This window comes from Pantherophis guttatus, chromosome 4 (genome assembly GCF_059756535.1).
Source record: "Pantherophis guttatus breed Tessera chromosome 4, ASM5975653v1, whole genome shotgun sequence".
In the NCBI taxonomy this organism is placed as follows: domain Eukaryota; kingdom Metazoa; phylum Chordata; class Lepidosauria; order Squamata; family Colubridae; genus Pantherophis; species Pantherophis guttatus.
Window position 1 is genome coordinate 130,883,046 of NC_142066.1, and position 24,335 is coordinate 130,907,380.

General features: G+C 37.4%; 1 protein-coding gene and 1 long non-coding RNA gene across 3 annotated transcripts in view; one reads left to right on the plus strand and one right to left on the minus strand.

Annotated features, from left to right (window-relative positions):
• Window positions 1-24,335, minus strand: part of KIAA1217 (KIAA1217 ortholog) — a 450,644-nt gene that overhangs the window by 404,415 nt on the left and 21,894 nt on the right. The window lies entirely within an intron of this gene.
• LOC117655256 (uncharacterized) overlaps window positions 1-24,335 on the plus strand; it is a 36,320-nt gene that overhangs the window by 6,574 nt on the left and 5,411 nt on the right. Inside the window, exons 3-4 of one of the 2 annotated variants that reach the window (XR_004588609.2) lie at window positions 10,666-10,775; window positions 13,571-13,849. This is a non-coding gene — a long non-coding RNA (uncharacterized LOC117655256). Of the gene's footprint in view, window positions 1-10,665; window positions 10,776-13,570; window positions 13,850-24,335 lie in introns of those variants that run through there. The other variant, XR_004588610.1, reaches the window with a different exon arrangement.

Genomic DNA, 24,335 nt, shown 5'->3' on the forward strand with positions numbered 1-24,335 from the left:
TTATCAATTCAGAGCAACAAGTACTGAATCAAATTCTCCCTAGTATGTTTTTGCATCCACATTGTTGAGATAAAATGTTTTCAATTTTGAGTGTATCATTTGATAATATTTTTGACAAAATGAAGTTTTCCCCAAATTCTTTTTTTTTTTTTTGAAGCTGGATGTTTATTTGATTTTTATCCTTTTTTTTTTTGTAATAAGTTTTTATTTATTTTTTTTACATACAAAAATTCCAATTTCAATTGAACAGTGTGTTGTCTGGGTACAAATCATTTTATGAGATAATAAAGTGTTTACAACAATATTCATTAATCTACCAAATAAGGTGCAAAGCAGTTGTAGGAAATGGCAATCTTGAACAGACATTGAGATGATTATTATATCATTTTCTAAAGCACACATCACTGCAAACATGTATTCTGCTTAGCTGCTGTTTTCCCTACAGGAGAAAGTTACAGGGAGCAGCATACTTTTCCTTATGGGGGAAAAAAAGAAGCTGAAGACAAAATGAATTGTACAAAATATTTGGGTTGTCCTCTAGATAAACTTTTTTTAAAGAATGCAGAAAGTTACACATTTTATTTTTGTTTGTTTTTATCTCACCTTTTATTAATTTTACAAGTAACTCAAAGTGGCAAACATATCCAACCCACTTTCTTCCTCCTATCTTCTGCATAACAACCACCCTGAGAGAAAGAGGGGCTGGTCCAAGGTCACCCGGCTGTCTTTCAAGGTGGAACTCAAACTCACAATCTCCTGTTTTCTAATCTGGTGCCTTAATCACTAGACCAAACTGGCTGCCTACACATGAATGCATGTAACCTTTAGTTTAACATTAATTTTAATGACAAAATCAAAAACAGTATACAGTACTATTATTTATTTAACAGGCACAATTTTAATCATGAAATTAGATGCACCACAAAGATGGAAAAATTACATTCTGATTACATTTTATTAGATTGGCAGTTCAAAATGTTGAATAAATGAATAAAATATTTAAAATCCTAAAAATACAAGCATGTTTGGTATCAGTTTGGAAGAGTTGCAAATATTTTGACAATATTTTTATTTTGATACAGCAATGTACAAATCTAGATGTATAATGTAAAACTACAGAAAGAAAGAATAATTTTATTCATCAACTTATAATTAAGTGATTGTAAATTATATTAATTTCTTTAAAATTCTGATTCAATCAGCATGTTTTAAATTGGACATATGGTTTCCTCTCTTTTTAATGTTAATTTTTATTTTAACCTCACCATGATACTTTAGTTTTGCTACACCTAAGTTTAGAGAAATTATCTTGCTTTTTTCTTTTTCCTTCTCCCAGTGATAATCAAGATGAGAGAAACAAGGAGGGAATTCTAGGACCTTGCTGGTGATTTCAGCATTGAAAAATCAAAATTTAACTCTAGTTTCTTGGCAAAATTGTTTTCCATTCCCTTACAGCAGAGTTTCTAAACATGGGCAACTTTAGGATGAGTGGACTTCATTTCCCAAAATTCCCCAGCCAACACCAAGCCTATTGAACTCATTTTAAAGTTGCTAAATTTGAGAAACACTGCCTTAGACCTTGCAACTCCAGACTCAGTCTTTGAACTAGGAATGCCACTATTAAGCATGCCACAAATGCTAACATCCCCAATCCAAAGGTCAAAGAGTAGAAAAAATGAAAAAGTAGCTGATTTCTTGTAGAGTGTCTTGGGGAAAGTGTTCAGTTCGAGAATAGGCTGTTACTTCCAACTAGGCCAGTAATCACAACCTAATTTAAACAATATAATCTGCATTTATTGGGACAAGTAGCCTTGAGGATAAATGCTTTTACTTGGGCCCATTCCAATGCCATTATAGTATTCAGCATACCTTGCATACAAATGCTCAGAACCTTTAACATATTCTTGTTCTATAATCTGGATAATTTGGTTTCTTGTTCCTAAATTGTTCTATTTATATGATAACATGTTGCTTAAAATTGAACTAAACCTTGAACTCATCTTTCTTAATGTTGATTTTTACCTGTTTCATATACCTGCTAGCTATATGAAAATCCTAAACAGAACTCCCTCCTTCTACTTTGTATGGTTTCAATGCTAAGTATCCAAGACACTAAAGCAGGGGTGTCAAACTTGCATCGTCATGGCGGCATTGCATGACTTATTGGGGCTTTCCCCCCTTCGCTAAACTGGGCGTGGGAGTGGCCAGCACATGATGCATCTGCCCTGTAGGCTGGGAGTTTGACAGCCATGCACTAAAGAGTGACATTAATATCAGAAAATCTGACAGAGAGCCAATGCTTACTAAAACTCTATCTGGAATGCCAAAGAGTCAACAGAAATTTCATTTTAACTGGCAACTGCCATAAAGTAGTCTTTTTGTAGAAGCCTCCTTGAGATTATGAACACTGCAGGGCACAAAATTGTACCATAGTCACTGGCTAAAGAAACTTCCAAAGAAAATTTGCTGAGCATCTTCAAAACTCTAGGGGAATTAGTAACACTGTTTGTCTTTGATATATTTGAGTCAATTTTTTTTACTCCTGACAACTGGACTAGTCTCTATAGTTTTTCAGAAGTTTGCCATTGTCTGCTTGCTAGAGCTGAGTGTGTGTTCAAGATTACCTAGCTGGCTTTATGCCTAAAGCAGGATTAGAACTCACCATCTCCAGATTTCTAGGTTGATGCCTTAATCACTACAGGAGACTGTTCTACATCAGAACTATAATGAACTTATTTAGCAGTATGGCAATTGGGGAATGTGAGGAAAATTGATTTAAGAGTAAGTAAACAGAGTACTTGATTCCTATATCACACACAAACAGGCTAGTAACTCCAAATTCTATGAGGCTGGGTGGGATAATTTTGAAAATGGAGCAGCCTATTACTCATATTGGATTTTCTTCTAGACATGCTTCCTAATATTTTGTTCATTTGTGCCTAAAGGTAAAATATGTTCTCTGGTCATTAAGGGAAAGCTGTGCTGATAAAGATGCTATAGAAGGAGCACTAGCTCATTAAATAGTATTAGCTTTTCAAGCTAATTCTCCAAAACAACTTCTATTATAACCACAATAAGCCACACACACACTCTTAGAGGAGATCAAAAGGAATACCCTTTTCTATGTCAGAGGTTACACATAAACGGAAGTCCTTCCTCTCCCTCTGTGTTGCTCTCATTATCTAATTGTTTTTCACTGTCTGTATCAGTGGCCCATCAGAAGCAGGGCCTTTCTGCAACCTACTAGTTTATATAAGCAACATTTATGCAGTAATGCCAAAATTAAGTTAGGATATAGGATTGTTTTATGCCAAAAGGAAAATTCTTATTCTTTAAACAAAGAAATATTGAATATCATTTTTAAAACCATTTCACTGCCTTAAAGACAAGTTTAGGTACCCACTATGGACACAGTTTTGTGCTAATTTAAAAAAAAATAGTAAATTAACAACGAGTTGCAGTTTATACAGCAAACTTTGTTATACTGGCTTGTTTAGAATTAGATTAGAAATCCTGCTTCAAATTCTGGTTCTGTTCAGTTGAAAAATAGAAGGGTGCAGTAAAACATGCATTAGATTACAGTGTTGTCCCTTAATGTTCCAAATGGTTCTATTTAATATATATTTATTAGATTTCCCACCTTTATTGTTTTTATAAATAATTCAAGGGTTTAAACATACATAATGCTCTTTCCTCCTCCTATTTCCCCATAACAATAACCCTGTGAAGTGAGCTTGGCTGAGAGAGAATGAGTGGCTAAAGATTCCCAGCTGGCTTTTATTGTTTATATTTTTGTTTGGCTCTATTCAACTTATAAATATCTAATACATGTACTGCAATTTACTAAAGATGGCATTTAAACCACCAATACTCTGGATCTCCTGTAGATGTCACTACAATACAATGAGATATAGGAACAATCAATTCACTCCTAGAATGTCTCAGAATACTGCAATCTACTTAATAGGAGGTTAAGGCACTGAATAAACATCCTTCCCCAGCTTGGCGCCAGGTGCCTGGGAAACAGTACAACAGAGAGCTGGTGACTGACTGCTTGCCATGCGGGAAAGAACAGAATAGAGGACAAAAGGGCAATAGAGATTACATGAAAAGGGGAACACAAGATAACAGCCAAGCGACTGGACACGGATCAAGGGAAAATTGTTCCTGGCCAACTAGATTCCCATCCCTCAAGTATAATTCTATTAAGAAGGAAAATGGAAATGGCACATCTAATATGTAAAAATTCAAACATACATGAGAACTGTGTTCTTATTTTTATTGCCCGGTTTAACTCCTACTAAAAAAAAATCTGCTTGTAATTTTTTGGCTTCCTACTTATGGCTGATGAGATATTCTTCTTATTTTTACAATGACATATTTTTAATTTTTCCCACCACATCCCACACAAAGCTCTGCAGTGATCAGGATGAATGAAGTCTACTTTGATCCTGCAATACCTGTTTGGGTTAAGCTTGAAAGCAGTAACTCCATAGCAGTGTTCACAAACTACATTACCGTAACAAGGTAAACTCAGTTTTGGCTTATGTAATATGTGAACTTAGCCAATGTCATTTCTAAATCATGGTTTACATTTTGCATTATGTGTAAACCAGGTTCCCAAGGCTTGCTAAAATATGCTATTTTTTGTATTGAGGATTCTTCCTGAATACAAACCATAAATATGTCAATTGGGTTTGACAGCCAAACTGCCAGCCTGCAATGTGACAAGCAAGATTATAACCCCAGAAAAATTCTGGATGGTGAATTTTTGCCAAACAATAGTCCCCCCCCCTCCAAAAAAAATTAAGCATCATGTCGGGTTTGCATCTTAAGCATGTTTACTCACAGATAAGTGTCTGCAGGTGACATCACCTGACTCACTAGGTCTGGGCTCTGAAGATAAGCAGGTGAGGCCTAGTTCATACTTGGATGGGTGGCAGCACTAGGAAGCTGAAAAAAGTTATCCTGAAAATAACTATGAAAAGCAACTATTAATATTGTTGCTAAGACAGTTCCAAGAGGTGCATCACTCCTGGAGTCATCAGGAGTTCACATTTTTCGCAAGATTCATTGTGATTAATGGATATTAGTCAGAAAAAGCATATTAAAGGTAGAAATGAGGGGGGAACCCTCAATACTCTGCTGGTTGTCACATATCAATTCAAATCCTCCAGGGCAGCCAATGGTTAAGAAGGCAAGAATGTGATTTCATTAACATATGGCCACTATTCCCCAAGTTTTTGTTTGGTAGACATATAGGGCTGCCCAACTCAAATAACGTGATTCTGTTCAGCCCCAAAACAAGTTAGTTTCTGCTGCTGAACCTGGAGAATCAGATATGTGTCTACTCTAAGCCCATGCAATGGTTGTCTTTGTATAGGTGTGTATAGGTTTGTATAGGTTACAAAATGGTTGATTTGTATAGCGGTTATGTACCTCAGCTGTATTTTTATGTGTATACTATTTTGTAAAAGACTATTTTCATTTAGTGTTAGCTATCAAGAATCATGAGTAAGATTGGCAGCAATACAAATTTTAAATAAATAAATGTAACTCTCCCCCACCCAAAAAAATTGCATGCAATATTAAAACATATACCATATATGAATATAAAACAGCAACCAAACACCATAACAAACCATCCTGATTTAAGAACAATTAAAATACCCATCAATCAAGCTACAGAAAAGTTAATGCTAGCTGTATTGTAATCTAATTTTACAAGGATCTAAACCTAGTTAAAATATAGCTCTTTTAAAGCACAAAACATGGTAAGGTTCCTCTATGTAGACATAGATAGCCATGGTTAAAAACAGTAAATTCTAGCCCCATACATTGCTTTTGGTTCAGTCTGTAAAGGGTGTTTTGCAGCATAAATTACTATTTGTCTGTAACACTTTAAAACAGCTGAAAGGAGCTGCCCACTGCAACTTTAGGCACTTCCAGAATTGGCACTGTTGCTTTAAAGCAGTGTTTTTCAAGCTTGACAGCTTTATGATGTGTGGATTTCACCTCCAAAAATTCCCCAGCCAGCAATGCCTGGGGAATTTTGGGAATTGAAGCCCACAAAGCTTAAAATTGCTAAGTTTGAAAAACACTAGTTTAAGGTGCTCCCCACACAAAGGTGGGTTTCAGCAGGTTCTGACCAGTTTGGGAGAACTGGTAGTGGAAATTTTGAGTAGTTTGGAGAACCGGTAAATACCACCTGACTGGCCCCGCCCCCATCTATTCTCTGCCTCCCAAGTCCCACCTGATTGAGAGGAAATGGGGATTTTGCAGTATCCTTCCCCTGGAGTGGGGTTGGAATGGAGATTTTACCATATCCTTCCCCTGCCACACCCACCAAGCCATGCCATGCCCACAAGCCACACCCACAGAACTGGTAGTAAAAAAATTTGAAACCCACCACTGTCCCCACAAGTGTAAGTTCAGGGTGAAATGCTGTACAATTCACTTCAGGTGCATAGTCCAGAATTCCCTGATCTTTCTGGCTTTGCAGACCAGAGGAGGGAGGGAGGGGAAAATTCCGTTCGAGCAACCGGTACAAGCACAGGTGCAGCTCCGTTTGCACAAACGGCATGCACACGCGCCTGCCGCTCACGCAAATGGAGCACACGTGCATGTGCTCGCTTGCGGCTTGCACAACTGGAGATGCAACTGAACAGGTGCTCCCCTGGCACACTCCTACTGGATTCATATGATCCTTTAGCTCAATCCCATGCGGACAGCTTTACAATGTACCTTTGAAATTCTTCTTCATCAAAAACATACACTGTCATTTTCTGGGCTAAGTTCCAGAATTCCCACACCAGTATTTGTTCCATATATTTTAGCAATTATCTCTCATTCACCTGAGTATTAGTGACACATTGTACGGAGGAAAATATATTCATTAATATCCAAAATTAACCCACTGGGTATAAACAAACAATCCAGAATTAGATTCCCTATTTGAAAGATAACATTTCAACAGTGTTGAATTTTTTTTAAGTAATTGCATTTTGCTTTATGTACAACCCATGTCCTTAATTAAATACTTTTAAAATAAAAAACCTTTCATATATCTAAAAATGTTATATTTATATACCCTTAGAAATGACCATATAAATATATTATAGAAGTTTTAATTCATAAAAGCATACTTTATAAAACATCATCCAGAACTAAAATAATAACTCAATCCTACTAAAAGCCTTAAGGATAATTCATGACATTCCTATTTTTGACAACCTGTAGAATGTTACTATTGTCTTTCTTATTTAGTCTATAAAAGAGTACATTTCCAAAACTGGAGAACTTTTTTTATTTAGTAATTTAAAAAATTGAATATTTATTTAGATTCTCCAGAACGAATCTTAATAATGTAGCGGCTGGTTCAGGTAGATAATAAAATGTAGCTGTTAGAAGATTTAAAGTTCAATTCATCATCTGGTCAAGCAATTATGGATTTATGTGTCTATTCAATGAATTTTTTATTTCTGCATGTGCTGCCGCTGTAGGACTTGGCTTCAGTTAGGAGTCACAAAGCCTGATCGTTGAACCATTTATTCAGCAAAAACTGTAGCCAAAGTTGGAGCTATTAATTATAGATAATAGGACTAAGAAACTTAGACGAATAAAATGATCTGTGTTTATTTTTAATAAAGGGATCAAAAAAGTTGCGAAATCCAGTTCAGAAAGAAGTAATGCTATGCTTCTATTCAGTGTCATTAATTTTAATGGCTTACTGTATTACCTTTCTGCACACAGGACACATTTAAGGAGGAATACAGAACATGAGGAATAATTATTAAAGGATCTTTGTTTCAGGCACAATCTGTGACATCTGCAGGGTGAAAGGTAGTTCCATTGCACACAGCAATTGGAGAGATCTAGATTCAACCTCCCTTTCAACTGTTGACTTTACTTGTGATTTGAGCCAATCATCATCCCTGAGGATCATTACTGTGGAGAAAATTTAGAGGAAGAAATGCTATCCTTGAGCCCCTGGGAAAATGGCAAATGTAAATCTAACAAGCAATAAAATATGTACATAATTAATATTCTGCCAATCAGGAGTTGGGCAAGGATATAACAGAGTGGAAGAGATCTTGGAGATCTCCTAGTCCAAGCCCCTGTTCAAATAGGAGGACCTATACTATTCAGGACAAATGGTTGTCCAATCTCCTCTTAAAAACCTCCACTGATGGAGCACCCATAACTTCTGGAGGCAAGTTGTTTCACTGATTAATTGTTCTCATTGTCAGGAAAGTTCTCCTAAATTCTAGAGTGGATCTCTCTTTAATAATCTTCCATCCATTACTTCTTATCTTGTCCTCCTCTGCTTTGGAGAACACCCTTTTGTCTCTGACAGCCCCTTAATATAGGTCTATATTATAGATACAGGTTTCGCTTTGTGCTTGAATGGCAATGCAATAAGTAATATCTGTCATGATTTTTGCTAAAGATTTTTCAATTGTTCTGAAAAACCGGAGGCTCCCTCTGCTCTCCTGGTGCAAACCTTTTCTGCATGATATGGTGGCCGTTGGGCTGCAAAAGATGCACTTTTTATTAGTAGTACAGAGATACATATGATATGCAGCACTCCATAAAATTAAGAACTACTTGTGCTGTTACAGATAGGGAGTTGTGGTGAGTTAGTTACCTTAAGGATTAAGAGCTGTCTCCTTAAGAGATTGCATTGTGGGAGATGTAGAGAGAGATTGCATTATGGGAAATGCAGTCCATGACATGTGACCATATCTGTGTGTCTGATTGGCCACTGAGGCTTTCTGCCTGGGTTTTAGAACAAAGACCTGGCCATTGTTGGATTACCTTAGAAGAGAGAAACATGCTTTCTGAACAGGGGGACAAAACTATCATCCTTTTACACTAGGAAATGGGAGAAATTATGAAATATGGATGAACCTCACCATGACTCACCATAATTGTAAGTCTATGTGTTCAAGGATTCCCAAATAAATATAATCTGCATGAAAACCCGTTTGCTAGAGTTTATCTGCCTGTTCCCAGTGGAACCAGATGCCTGGGGAACACTACTTTTCATTAAAAAATAGCCTCAGTAAGCAACGAGTAGGGGTGATCAAACACAGTAAGTAAAGCTCTTGCATGGTGAAGAAATATCAGAGTTGCAAGAGGCATACATAGAAATTCACAGATTCACTTAATTCTTGCCTGATGTTTTTGGACTCTACCTTTCAAAATTCTTTACTGGAGTTCCTCAGCTAAATCACTATAGTTTTATAAAGGCAAGTTTTAAACACATAATTTGTTGAAGAAGCTATGATAGAAGCCTGTTAGACATTCAACTTGAAGCCACATACAGTTTATAAAGCAATATGGATTCACTTAACCCATCAAAACCATACAAATGAAATCACATTTTAGTGGGGAGCATGAACGACTTTGTCAGTGAAATATATTATATTTGTTTTTTGTTTAAAAAGTTACAAATGTATCGTTTTAGTTAATAATACTCTGTGTGTAGAGTTTGTTCGTATATGCACTCATATATTACTTAAAACAAAAACAAATTTATTAGACAGCCAATGCCCTGTTAGGTGATCATAAAAGAGATATTTTCTTATTGAAACAGAAAAATAGAAAAACTGGGGGTGTGGGGTAGGTGGGAGCAGAAGCAACTTCCAATTTCCTGCCAGTTTCCCCACTGAGTTTTCTTATTCCTTGTGATAATCTGGTAGGGAGCATTGGGAATCTTTCCTTCCTTCCTTCCTCCCTCCTCTTCCGTCCCCAAGAGATAGGTAAGTGACTACTGCCAGGTGGGGCTATATATGGGGAAGGAAGCAAGGAATTGTGAGACTGGCTTGGAAACTGTCACAAAACATTGAAAATTAAGATCACATGACTGCAGCAACAGCATAGCATAAGCCAGTAGCACTGAAGCAGCCACAACTTTCCCAAATTTCATTCTCTCAAGAATCAGGGCCCAGATTTTGAATACATTCTCTAAGTTAACCCATTTGAGATATCTTGGTTCAAAAACTAGTCCCCTATGGATATACTGTTACACCTAGTTAAAGAGTTTTAGTAGTATATAGATATGAGCACCCTCTTCCATTCTGTCAGCACATCAGAATACAGTCAAACTTCATGCAATAATACTGTGGTCTGTATAAATTCATGCCTGAGAAGAGATTTAGAGAAAAATCTCTAAATCTTTTGATAAAATTCATCCAAAAATTTATCTTCTCAGGTAAAATAAATATTAATTAAAGTATAAAATGACAAGAGGGGCAATAAAAAAAAAGTGAGGATGGTAACCATGAAGGCATAATCACCTACCACTTTTTACATATGTTATGCAAATGATCCTCATAAACAGAGGGATTTAATCACATATTTGTAGCTACTACTACTCAAATGGATGATCCGGGTCTCCCCAGTATGATTTGAATTAAAAAGCTTGCAGCAGAGGATACCCAATTATTAGTTTATTGGCAGCTAGGCTTGAGAATCTGGGCACTGCTCCAATGTAATTTTTCCATTTAATACTTAATTTGTTTCCAAACACAACCTGTCCTCTAAAGCAAAGAGAAACCATTCCAATCTTTCACTAGGTTATCTAGAAGCAGCATTTCATTATAGAATTACTCTCACAATATTAACCATATCTCACAGATAAATTACATTTTATGTTTATAGATGTCATCATATATGGCCGAGAGAATGAGAATTAAGTGTGGAAGATGTGATGCAGAAAGCAGGCTAGAAAAGCCTATCATACTACAATGGAACTAAAATGTTGTAATTCTGTAAGTATAAGCAAGTACTCTCAGTTTTTAACAACTGCAGCTGACTCTTGATAGATAGCAAGTCTATTTATCAAGTTTGTATGCCAATGTCATTTTCTTGGCAGTAATGTGCATCTTCTTCCAGTATGCTTTCTCCTCTCCTAATCCTAAAACAGAATTTCTCAGCTTTAGCAACTTTAAGGTCTGTGGACTTCAGTTCCCAGAATTCCCCAGGTGTTGGTTTCCTGAGCAGCCCATTGCTGCTGGCATGGTGGGAATGCTACAAATATGTCCTGCACCAGATGCACAACTTTCCTTCTTAGGTGCAGTGGTGGGATTCAAGTAATTTATCAACCAGTTCTCTGCCCTAATGATTTCTTCCAACAAGCAGTTTGTCAAACTGCTCAGAAAGTTAACAACCGGTTCTCCCGAAGTGGTGAGTACTGGCTGAATCCCACCACTGCTTAGGTATTACAGGTAGCCCTTAACTTACAACTCACAATTGAGACCAGAACTTCCATTATTAAACAATGGGGTGGCTGAGTGAGTAACATCTGATTTTACAACCTTTTTTGCAGCAGTTGTTAAATGAATCATGTGGTCATTAAGCAAAATGTGGCTGCCCCCATTGTCTTTGCTTGCTTTAACTCCCTAGGAAGGTCACAAATGGCAATCACATAATGGATTGGAATGCTGCAACTGTCATAAATATATACCATAATGTTGCCATAATGTACCTGAATTTTGATCATGTAACTGTGGGGACACTACAACAGTCCTAAGTATGAAGACTGATCATAAATCACTTTTTCCAGTGTTGTCATAATGGTCATTAAATAAATGAGCATAAATCGAGGACTACTTCTATATCTCAGTAACACAATATTTCCAAACAAGGCACCCTAATTCTCAAATTTAAAAAAAATCATTCTGCTCAGTTCCAAACCACTTTGTTGAAGACTTCTGAAGCTGGAGATGGTAAAAATAAGTCAGAAACCTAACACTAGCTATAAAACAAGGCAGCAATAAATACAAAGATGTATGTTAGCTAATCAGTGCCCTTCCAATATTAAAAAATGTTAGAAACAAAACTGCTGATCTTGCTACTTCAATTTTTAATTCATTCCAAATAAGCTTGATCAAAATCTACACTGGGACTTCTTCCTGAATAGGGGTGTCCATGGGTAGTCTAAAAAGGGCAAAATGGTCAGGACTACAGGACAGAAGCCTCATCCTTCTTTAGGTGTGCCACATGAGAGTAAGGGACTATGAAAATAACCATGGCAATAGCTAGACAAGAGATACTCCAGCCCACAGAAGGAATGGAGAATGCATCTCAGAAGGGACCCTTCGTAGTTCTTTGGAAAGTAAAGGCAGGGGAGTGGGGAAGTGCTTTCAGATTTGAAAAATTTTATTATTGCAACCACATATTAGTGTTAGTACTAACGGTTTTGGCTTCTTGTCTGGACTATTTCAAAGGGCTGACATATGGCATATATTACCATGTACAAAAGGGTACATGGTAAAACAATTTCATGACCCTTTAGCGGCAATCATTAAGTTAATCGATGGCTCAATATGAGTGCAGTTTTGCCAAAAATTGAAAGTAAATGCTGGTTTTCAACAATTCACATTTCATTCTTTTCCTCCTTTTGCATCCTTTCTTTAATGATTCTATTCCACCATTTCTTTGATATTATTTCTTTGATATTATTTCTTTGATATTTTGTCCAGCAACGAGTTGTCCTGTGGCGAGTTGTCCGGTAGCGAGTTGGCCATAGCAAATTGTCATAGACCCAGGGCAGAATGAACTGCCATGATAACTCTCCCCTCCTCTTAAAACATTCTCAACATTGAAAATGTCAAAACTAAAGACATGTTAACAGATGAAACCTGAAGCATAATAGACTGGCATTTATTCTTCTTAGATAAGAAGTGGGGAGGTTCTTTTCAGGGTTTTGAGACAACATTGTTAGTGAGAGGAATATTCAGATTTACTAAATAAGAGGGACAAAATGTTGAACACAACCTGAACCTGAACACAAATGGATTATTCTTTACTGTAATCCTTTGAAAATAGTAATACATTTCACTTTAATTCACATCTTAGTTCCATTTGTCTCTGAATTAATTCCTATCTCACCCTCTAACAGGCAGGCAGAGTTTGAAAGACACCATGTATTAATTATTAGGATTTTACACTTTAAGTAAGTGGCACAGGGCGGCATGTAGTATTACAGACACTCCTCGACTTGCAACCATAATGGAGCCAGTCCATCACAGCTGTAAGTTGTAAATCATAAATCAGGTCAGCCATGTCACTGGTCCAATTTCATGACCCTTTAGCAGCAATCATTAAGTTAATCGATGGCTCAATATGAGTGCAGTTTTGCCAAAAACTGAAAGTAAATACCGGTTTTCAGCAAAATTGTCGTAAAAAGTGATCATATGACCATGGAATGCTACAAATGCTTGCAAATGCGTCAGCTGTTGAGCACCCGACATGCATTCATGTGGCTGTGTGTCAAACTTCAAATCCAGGTTGTAAGTATCCCCTAATAGGTCTGCCATAACTTCAAACAGTTGCTAAGGGACTAATTGTAAGGAGAAGACTACTTGTAACTATAAGAGAAACAAGAGCTTATGTTACCATTTCAAATGGATATCAATGTAAATTCTAAAGTACAATGCAATTATTCACTATTATGCAATTTGATCACTGTATAAAGTAGTTTGGGAGAGGGGAGAAAATCCACTCCTTTCTACCTTCAATTCCCCAACAGTTTCAGATCTAAGGAGTTTTTATAATTTTTCAGATTACTCTCACTAGAAAAATCCATTTGGTTGAAATACATGTTACATGCAATCCAAAATTACTGGAGAAAAATAAAGGATGCAGAATAAAGCAAAAGCATAGCAAGCAGACTGAAGAACACACTGTATTGCGCAAGTGATCAGAAGTTCAAACATTGAAGCGGGAAGGGGGGAAGCATGTTTAAATTGGTCCTTTGAGTAGCTACATTCTGGAATTGCTGAATATGAAGAGTGTGCAAACGCATAAACAAAAGTTTTAAAATAAAATACAAAAGATAACTAAGTCAGTCCTGTTGTACTCTAAAATACAGGGGAAGGAATTTAACTCTGCATTACAAAATTAGGGTCTATTTGCATTGGTAATGAAGTTGGTGTGCAGAGAGCAGAATTGCTCCAAAACAAAGCCCTACCCAGAGAAAGAGCAAATACCAAGGATAGGAAGAGCAATGTGAATAACAGCAACGCAGCCGATAAATATACTGCGATTACTGGATCTTGCCAAACAATATAGAAAAAAGCAAATATGTGATAGAGATCTTTTTATTTTAAAGCATAGGTCAGAAAGAACAGTTTCCTGATCTTTTTTATAGTGTGCACGAACTAAGTCAACCTTAGTTCAGTGAAATCTTACAAAGAGATCTTGAGTAAGATGAGACACAGCAAAAATTGCTCCTCTCTGTGTGGGGAATCTATTTAAAGAACATTTAGCCACTGTTCTTCAGTCACTATGATCCCTTTGTAGACTTCATTTCACTTTCAATGAAGTGATTGTTGAATGGCAGGAGATGGGGAGAGAAGAGGAGCAAGAAATCCAGATAGCTGCTTGTTTTTTGGCTTCTGATAGTCCCTGGATGCAGCTGTACTCACTGTACAAATTCCTGTTCAGCATTTTTGGATACCATTCCATTTGTCTGGAGTAACATAAATTATCTAGTTCGCCATCTCCTCTCTCTATTATTAACTTAAGCTCCAAGAAACAAAACAGGAACATATTTTTGCATTTTCAGTCATCTACTGCTTATAGTAGAACATGCAGCACAGTCTAAACAAGCCATTGTTTAAATTTGGATTGTTCAATAAACACAAGTTAACATTAAACACTCTTTAAGATCCCATACTATAAACAGCAATTAGTTGAAAAATCCACAGATGTAGTATCTTTCTACTTCTGGGATAATGCTTCACACCTGGAAGCAGGTAAATAGGATGGAAACATGTCCAGTCCTCCTTATCCAGACTATCTATGCTATTTTTCAGCACCTATATGAGATGGCTGTATTGTTCCTTTTGAAACCATTACATTCCCATGACAACTGAGCTATAAGACAACTTTATTTTAAATCACTTTTACTGATCATTTAAATATTACTTACTGGTATTTATTCTTATCTTTAATACGAAATATCCATTTATTTCAGTGTTTCATCTTCACTCTGTCATAAATTAACTGATTGAAGAACATGTCATCCCATTCTAAGGGCTGGTTCCAGTAGTGAAATGTAAAATTTCTTACTACCGGTTCTGTGGGCGTGGCTTGGTGGGGGGTAATGTGACTGGGTGGGTGTGGCCAAGTTTTTTTTTTTTACTTTTAAAAGCATTTTTTCTACAACCTCTTCGGCCAAAGAGGTTGTTAAAAAAATGCTTTTAAAAGGCTCTGACGATCCCAGCTGAGCTGCGTGATCATCAGAGGCTTTTTTTTTTTACTTTTAAAAGCATTTGTAGAAAAAATGCTTTTAAAAGTAAAAAAAAAAGCCTCTGATGATCACGCGGCTCAGCTGGGCATGGGGGGGGCAGGGATTTCTGCTACCGGTTCTCCAAACCACCCACCGCCATCGCTACCGGATCAGGCGATCCGGTCCGAACCGGGAGCATTTCACCCCTGGCTGGTTCCCATATTGATAAGAATTCAAGAAATGGCTTTATAACAGACACCTGAAAGCTCATTCATCATCATCATCCTCACCACCACCACCGATAAAAAAGCCAGCTCAGAGAAAAGCAATTAGAAATGAAATTACAAGATGATCTTTAAAATTTTGAAAGACCAATTGGATTTAATAGGAAATAGTTCACTTGCTGAAATTCTTATAATCCTCTGTCTTTCATTTCACAAATGTTGTTACAGACAAGTATGTGATCTGTGCTTGGGAAAAGAATGACTTTCTATTTCAGTCAATCAACAAAGAATCTAATACTTCTCCAAAATATTCCGTATCTTATGGAAACCTATACAATACATAGAGGAATTCTCAATTGAAACATAACATATTTATACTGAGAGTAGCTTAAAAAGTAGAATGGGATTGAAAAAACAAAGAACACATTTCAAATGATGTGCTATAATGGTTTTTGTCAAAATGTTTTGGATTCCAGCTACATTAAGTTATACGTTATTTGATATTCCATCAGAATTCAGGAAAATTATTGCTTAGGCCTATGTTTTACAGTGAAGTTAATTCATTCTCTGAAATTCCTTATTCTGTCTTAATTAATGGGTCTATATTTTAACTGACTACATAGACCATTTCTTGTTATTGGCAACAGTGCAGAAGTAATTTGCAACTACCTTGTTATGGAATGATTCTTCAACTATTCCAATTGGTCTACAAGTCTCAGATTTACTGGTGTTTTCCTATCCAATTGTAAACAAGATCAATATTTATTTATTTATTTATTTGGACAGGGGTAAATACTTTTGAATATCCATATTCTTTTGGACTACATATCTATTACATGGAAATCGATGGCTGGACAACAGAAATGGATTACCTTTTCTGTTCTTATTGCTGATTTCCATATTAGAATGATAAATTGTAAGATAAATGTATGGCCCCAATTCCTCAATGGTTTGAAGACTTCTTTATGATTTATGGACAAGTTGCTTATGGACACAGATTACAGATGGAACATTATATGAAATATGGTCATAATGTATTGAGGTATTTATATGAGAAAAGCTTTCATATAGAGACAAAAAAAAAAAAGACACAGTTTAACTAGAAAAAGAAAAAGAAATCTATGAATTGACCAGTTAAGTTAAAAGACCAGTAAATAAAGTTAATAGATCTCCAATATTTGGCAATCTTTGATTTGCTTTTATTAAAATATGATTATACTGTCTCCCTTCCAATCTTCTTGTAATGATGTCTATTTTAGTAACAAAAAGAAAAGCTCAAGACAATGGGACTAGATATTTGAAGAAAACACATCCCCATCTTCAGTAGCAATTTTAAACCAGATTACACCTTGCTACTTTAAAGTCTGTTGTTCTCTCAAACTATTTTTATCACTTATTTTAGTGTTGTATGTGATCTTTTGGTTTAGAATTATAAAACCAAACATAGCAACATTGCAATTTAGCATCAGTTGATTCTGGAGAATTCAAAGTCCTGAGAGGTCTCTGCTATAAGGAAGTCATATATAATTGCCAACTCCTATTTAAAGATAGACAGACTCCAAATACTTGGCATTCAACTCTCATACCTATTCGTGCTAAGATTTAAATTTCCATAATGGTGAAGGAAAGGTCATCCGTCTTGTAAGACCCTTTTTGGTAAATGTAAGTTTTCATACATGTGACATGTTTTTATACTTATCTGACTTTCCATAAAGTCTGCTTGTTTTATAATTCTGACATCAAGGCAGGATGAGTGATGGGAGATCACAACAGTGCAGCAACTTACCAATTGGGATTTTGGGAGACTTAAAATTGGAGACAGGCAGGAAAGGAATGTGAGTTCCAACTATAAAATAGAAAAACTCCTAAAATGACCTTTGCTGGATTGTTACATTTTATTAAAAAAATCCTACAGATGACCTAAAATAATATCCAAAGTATAGTGGTTAAAATACTTCATGACCAGGGAGAATATATGTACCATTTCTCAATCCAATAAATCTCTTAAGAGTTTTAGAAGAGCAATAATGTAAAACCTGGTTGATATGTCCAGGGCAGGTTTGAATTAAAAATAACGAAGTAATTATTCAATATTTTTTTTTAAAAAAACATGTTTTTTCTCTCATATTGATATAACAATGAAAGCTCTAGTTTGAATTTAAAAGCTGTATACTCACATAGACCATTTAATTTTAAAACCAAGCTATTTAAAATTAGGAAATATTAGATTTTTTGCAAAAACAAAAAATAAAAAATCACAATATCCTACCAATTAAGGAACAGACGGTGGGTTGAGAGTGTCAAGGGGCTGAAGATGCAATTTCCTATTCAAATTACTACTTTTAATACACTTTTTACCTGTCTTACTGTCATATTCAACAATAGGAAATAAAGGACACAAACAAGCTTGAGACGCTAATCAACAGCTCTATCATGGCAAGCTTTCATATTATGGTTTGAATAACATTTTTAAAAGATCAATCATTTCAAGGAGGGGTGAGCCATTTCTGAATGAATCCCAAATAGTTTGTAAAAATTAAACATTTTGAAATGAATGACATGGACAGGTGCCTTTTGCAAAAAAATGAAATGGAATTACAGTAAATATGGAATTAAGAAATAGAAACAACCAAGATATTCAATTCCATGTAATTTAAATATGGGAATAAAAAAATAACACAAATGCATCAAATGAATCTATATATATATAAAAGCCAAATACCACTCAGTCATCATGAAATCTCCAGAACTATAAAGCCTACAAACTTGAAATTTAGCACATATGTTCCTCTTGGCTTCTAAGTGCTCGCCAAGAAAGGATTTTTCAAAATGACCATCAGATCATTAGTATTTCATATACAATATTATGTTCACATGCTCTGATGCTAAGGAGTTAGACATTTTACTCTCCCTCCCCACGTGAAAGGAACTCTGTCCCAGCTGCCAGTTGTCTTATACTAACACACTCTGATGCTAAGGAGCTAAACATTCTACTCCCTCTCCCCACCTGAAAAGAACTCTGTTCCAACTGTCAGTTGCCTCACATTCCATTACCTTTACTCAGGAGCAGTCTGGGACTGCTTACAGTATATACGAGACTGCCTTCTGCCACCAATAGCCTCCCACCGCCCAATACACTCCCATAGAGAGGGGCTCCTCAGGATGCCATCGGCCAAACAATGTCGACTGGCGACACCCAGAGGGAGAGCCTTCTCTGCGGGGGCACCAGCCCTCTGGAATGAGCTCCCCTTAGAGCTTCGTCTTAGCCCCAACCTGCGTACCTTTCGCCGCGCCCTGAAGACCCTTCTGTTCCAGCAAGCTGGATTGGCCTAATACAGATTTTATAAGGGGTGTATGCATGTCTTAATTTTTGAGCCAAATTTTATATATCTGATTGTAATTAGTTTTAAATTTTGTAAATCTATGTCTTTTAATATGGCTGTACACCACCCTGAGTCCTTCGGGAGAAGGGCGGTATAGAAGTCTAATTAATAAATAAATAATAATAAATAAATAAAAATACAGTACTGAACGTCACTACCTCACCAAAATGTCTACGCCTTCCACCTATGGAACTGCTTCCAAACTCAAGGCCACAGGAGAGATATTCCCTTATGAGTTTCAATCACTGACCACCACTAAACCAATGGATTGTGAACCGAATTTCTCCTGCATACTGTCCCAGCCCCAAATCACTTCTTACACCGACTTCCTCTGTTCAGACGAATCTGTTCCTTCTACTGTAACACAAGTTAAAGGGAAAAGAGGGAAAAAACAGAGGAAAAGATTTACAGATGCAATTAGGAAAACACAAGTAATAGAAGCTGCAAAAAAGTACTGTGAAGAACAGGCAACTACTCAAAGTGGTAGTCTGATGGGATCAGAGGAATTCCGGGTAGGAAAACAGTTTCTCCCTGATTGACGCCTGTGAAAATCTTGGCTTCGATTATGTGTTTGTACAGAGTCTTCACCTGAAGCCTGGTGCCATTGCACAGTTTCGGAGGGATTAGATTGCGTAACACAATGATTGGAGCCCCAACCTTGAGGTAGAGGACATGAGATGGTAATCCTGGTGGGTTGAGAGTGTGCAAGAACTCCACAGGGTAATGTACATCATCCTTGACCTCCATTACCAAGTCCACAGATTCATACTTCATATGCTCAGTGGACAGCTTCTCCAGCAGAAAGTTATTGATGCTGTTGGCTGAGTCATTTGTTGAAATGAGAATAGCTCTTTCCCTCAGCCATAAAGTGCATTCCACTCCAACCTGATGAATGTTGGGGTATATTCTGTCAGCCAAGCTAATCAGATCTCTCACAACATCACAAAGGTTACTTGAAATAGTTATTCTTCCCTCCTCTTCCAAAAGCTTGCCATCACCAATATCAAATAATAAAACTCTTCTGCCCTCAAATCAAGTTGAAGGTGGACACGCATGTTAACTCTCTAGGACAGGACTTTGACATTAGGCCATAAGATGGATGACTTGAGACAGGCCTTGACTTCATCTACACGTGTTCCTCCTGGCACAACAGGCAACGTTTGTCTGAAGCCACCAGCCAAAAGCACCATAACTCCTCCCATAAGATGCTTGCTGCCTCTAATGTCCTGGAGCGTCCTACTTAGAGCCTTAATACCTCCTTTATGAGTCCTGGTGCACTCATCCCACACGATAACTTGACTTCTCAAAGCACCTGAGCCATGTCACTCTGCTTAGAGATGCCACAAAATGCAGACTCAGAATGATTCAGGTTGAGAGGTAACTTGAAGGCAGAGTGAGCTGTCTTGTCTCCATTGATCAAGGTAGCTGCAATTCCTGAGGAAGCAACGGCAAAGGCGATATTCCTTCCGCCCCTAATTTTGGCCAGCAACAGATTGATCAAGAACGTTTTGCCAGTGCCACCAGGAGTGTCAAGAAAGATCAATTGCCCAGAATCAGAAGCAATACTGTGCATGATTTCATAGTAGGCTTTCCTCTGTTTTTGATTTAATTTTGGAACATTCACAGCAACTGCTTCTGTCAGCTGAACAGTATTATAAGACAGTTCACTCTGGTATTGACGGTTGTTGACAATGGCTCCTTTCTCTAGTGAAGGTGATGGTAATCCAAAGTGTAGGAATGTTTTACCCGACATGGATATGACAATATCCTCAAGAAGGATAAGGCATTGGTTGTAAACGATTTGGAGGACCAGTTAGGCATCTCCACAATCTTTCTCCATTAGTCGTCTAACATCTTCTGCAAGACTGTCTCTGTATTTCTCCCACAAGCTTTAAGTATCAATTTATCAATTGGGGAGTAACAGGCTTCGACTCAACCCTTCCAAGACCGAGTGGCTGTGGCTTTCTGCATCCCTATATAGCCAGCTGGTGCCATCGCTGGCTATTGGGGGCGAGTCATTGGCCCCCACGGAGAGGGCTCGCAACTTGGGCATCCTCCTGGATGCACGGCTGTCTTTAGAAGAGCACATGGCCAGGGAGGCTTTTCATCAGGTTCGCCTGATTTGCCAGTTGCGTCCCTTTCTGGATCAGGACTCCTTATGCACAGTCACTCAGGCACTCGTCACTTCCCGCCTGGACTACTGCAATGCTCTCTACATGGGGCTCCCCTTAAGGAGCACCCAGAGGCTCCAACTGTAATATTGGGAGCAACAGACAAAACCATAGCCAAGTCAAAAATCCTTCCAAAAATAAAGACATGTTTGTAGGAAATACCGTACTTTTCAGAGTGTAAGACGCTCTTTTTCCTTCCCTAAAAGAGGATAGATATGTTGCTGCGTCTTATACACAAAATACAGCCATTTTTGGCCTCCCAAAGCTCCCAAAGCACCCTGCACATCCCGTTTTTACAAAAAATGGAGTGCGCAGAGGCTTTGGAAGGCCTGCAGTGTGTTCCCAGGGGCCGGGGAGGGCAAAAACTTTATTTTCTTGCTTACCTCTTTGAAATCTTGGTGCGTCTTATAGTCCGAAAAATACAGTGGATACAAGTAAGCATGGTAAGCACTGAAGTCAAGGTGTGGCTTCAGATTAAAAGATAAATTGATTTTAGAGAGGATAAAAGACAACCAGAAGCCACTTTTTCATAACCTTTTTCTTCTTCTTTTCTGTCATTTCTTGGCTTAAGCTTTTTTTCTCTTCTCTTTTCTTTTTTCTTTATATTTTCTATTGTTTTCACTTTGTAAAAAATAAAAAAAATAAAAATTTTAAAATAAAAAAAAATAAAATTTTAATAAAAAAAAGTTTAAAAAAATAAATTGATTCACATTCTATAAGCAGGATTATGACTAATTGATTAGAATTATTTTAACAGTTTGTTAACATAAAAGGGGAATTGTTAACTTATTAATATGAAAGATTTCTATTGGCAATTCTTATGAAATCTGCATTCTTTACAAATGCATAGAAGAGAGAAGAGAGACAATATGTGATTGTCTAGGCTAACAGCTGCATATAATTTGAGCTGGAGCTTCTTCTTGGGAAAGTATTCTGCCAAACTCATGTCTAACATCAACAGGTATCCTTGATAGTCTCATCCCAAAATGTCACATTCAAAACATGAATATAATTAATTTAAAATCAGCAATAGCAAAGGCAACTAACTGAAGCCATCTATATCATCAATCAATCTGACATCAGGCAATCTAAAAAAGCCTAACTCAGGACCACCAACGCCATAGAAGCCTTGATGACATCATCCACATCACGATGTCATCACATATTTGATACAGTTAGCATGATGAGTCATGAAACATGTGCATTTAACTGACACTCATGTCCAGTATATCTGCTGTTAGTTATTCCTCATTCTACAATCAAGTTATACTTTGTTTTTATCCTATTTTTTATTAATAACTGAAAATGAAAATGAAAACCTTCCTCATCCTATTTTGCACATAACAACCCTAAGAAGTTGGTTACACTGGATTTCCGCTGGGCTCATTGGAGCCTGCTAATTTCCAGCCAGTCTTGCTGCGATGCTTCCAGTCAGTTTTCATATATAAATCAGGACTAGAACTCATAGTCTCCTGATTCTAATCTGGTTTCTTAATCACTAGATAAAACTGGTTTAATTCTAAGAATGAACTGAGTTTGAACAAGAATGGATTCTTTTTTGTTAGATTTTTTTTATCACCCCTTCCTTTCAGCTGAAAGTGATACATGCAATCCTTCCTCCTCCAATGATTACATTTAACAGCCCAGGGAGTAAAATGGGCTGAGAAAGAATAACTGGCCCAAATCACTTGTAAGGTTAAATCAGATACTAGTCTTCTCTGGCTAGAGTTTTCTTATCTATCATAGTCAAGTTACCGAGAGCAACAATGTATCAGATTAGAGACAAGCAAATGTGGTTGACATTTGAAAAAAAATTTGTAATATGCAATACTTACTGTATATGAAAGCTTTTTTAAAAAGTTGGATGAATAATGGTTGGGGAAAATATTTTGATGTATCTAGCCGTAGATAAATTATACTCACAAAAGGAATGTGATCTGAAAGCAGTAGTTTCACTGAAAAGAAATACAGCTAATTCCAAGTGTTCATTTAGCGCCCGTTTGAAGTTACGAGATAAGCGCCCCCTAGTGTTTACAAGCAAGTTCCAAAATTACAAATGTTGCAGCACCACAACAGTTGTTTGCCCTTATAAACAACTGCAGAGGTCTGCAACATTCACTATATTCTCCCCCCGTCCCCGCTCCCCCACAATTGCTTTCCTCTCCCATCCGGCCAGGCCGGACTCACTTACCTTACAAGATCTGTCTCTTCTCTGCCGCGGTTACTTTGCTTCTGAGGGAGAAAAAAGCTGATGGAAGCTCCTGGGTGCCGTAATATCATGCGAGTTCAGACACCTATTCTCTTTTGCAGAGACTGGGGTGCCTGAAATCTCACAAGATCACGGACCCCAGAAACTTTCATCCTCAGAGTGAAAAGTGTTTGCCATGCCTGTCACCTGCATCTATGGGGTGTTTCAAAAAGGAGCAAATCAAAGGCCTCGTAGGTGCCTATGGGGTGTTTCAACAGGGAGCAAATCCATCCATTTTCAAAGGCCGTATTTGCATGCAGATGAAGTTTCCATCAGGTCTCTGAGTAGGAGACAGGCACCACAAACACTTTTCACACCCTGGAGCTTCCAAAAGAAATCGCAGCAGAGAGGAGACAGATCTTTGCAAGGTGAGTCTAGCATGAGGGAGAGGGAAGCATGAGGTATTTTAGTGGGTTGGGGAAGCCTTGGGGCAGGGGAAAAATTCAAAATTTTTCCCTACTGGTTCTGTGGGTGTGGCCTGGCGGTCATGTGACTGGGTGGATGGGCATGGCCAACTCAATGTTACTCCCACCCAGTAACATGAAACACCCCCCCCCAGCCACACCTGCCCAGGTTTTGTGGCTCCAAGTAGTTTTTTGCGGGAAATGGGTCATGTGACTGGGTGGACATGGCCAACTTGATTGGTCTCACCCTTAGGAAATTTCTCCTTAGTCCAATCACAATAAAATAGCACCACTCCAATATTTAGAATAGAATAGAATAACAGAGTTGGAAAGGACCTTGGAGGTCTTCTAGTCCAACCCCCTGCTTAGGCAGAAAACCCTATACCACAAACAATTATCCATTCTCTTCTTAAAACCTTCCAGTGTTGGAGCATTTACAACTTCTGGAGGCAAGTTGTTCCACTGATTAATTGTTCTGTCAGGAAATTTGAGGGGCTCCTACAAAAATGAGGGAGCAATCTATTTTCTAAAGCACCAAAAGGCACAAAAAACAATGGATGGAAACTAACCAAAGAGAGAAGCAACCTAGGACTAAGGAGAAATTTCCTAAGGGTGAGACCAATCAACAAATGGAATAACTTGCCTTCAAAAATTGTGGGTAATC